Below are 647 nucleotides of genomic sequence, written 5' to 3'. Positions count from 1 at the left end.
GAGGTTAGTAGGGAGGAGATGGGGGTGGGGCTTGAGGTGGGAGGAGGCGATAGGTGGGAGGAAGGACAGGTTAGGGAGGCGGGGACGAGCTGGGCTGGTTTTGGGATGCGGTAGGGGGAGGGGAGATTTTGAAGCTTGTGAAGTCCACATTGATACCATTGGGCTGCAGGGTCCCCAAGCGGAATATGAGTTGCTGTTCCTGCAACCTTCGGGTGGCATCGTTGTGCCACTGCAGGAGGGTCAGGATGGACATGTCATCTGAGGAATGGGAGGGAGAGTTGAAATGGTTCGCGACTGGGAGGTGCAGTTGTTTAGTGCGAACTGAGCGTAGGTGTTCTGCAAAGCAGTCCCCAAGCCTCCGCTTGGTTTCCGCAATGTAGAGGAGGCCACAACTGGAACAGCAGATGCAGTATACCACATTAGCAGATGTGCATGTGAACATCTGCTTGATGTGGAAAGTCTTCTTGGGGCCTGGGATGGGGGTGAGGGCGGAGGTGTAGGGGCAGGTGTAGCACTTCCGGCAGTTGCAGGGTAAAGTGCCGGGTGTGGTGGGGCTGGAGGGGAGTATGGAGCGGACAAGTGAGTCACGGAGAAAGTGGTCCCTCCGGAAAGCAGATAAGGGTGGGGAGGGAAAAATGTCTTTGGTG

General features: G+C 56.6%; 1 long non-coding RNA gene across 1 annotated transcript in view; it reads right to left on the bottom strand.

Annotated features, from left to right (window-relative positions):
• LOC125488103 overlaps positions 1 to 647 on the bottom strand; it is a 50,407-nt gene that overhangs the window by 37,092 nt on the left and 12,668 nt on the right. The window lies entirely within an intron of this gene.

Source organism: Rhincodon typus, chromosome 49 (genome assembly GCF_021869965.1).
Source record: "Rhincodon typus isolate 14 chromosome 49, sRhiTyp1.1, whole genome shotgun sequence".
NCBI lineage: Eukaryota > Metazoa > Chordata > Chondrichthyes > Orectolobiformes > Rhincodontidae > Rhincodon > Rhincodon typus.
This window is presented reverse-complemented; position numbering and strand designations above follow the sequence as displayed.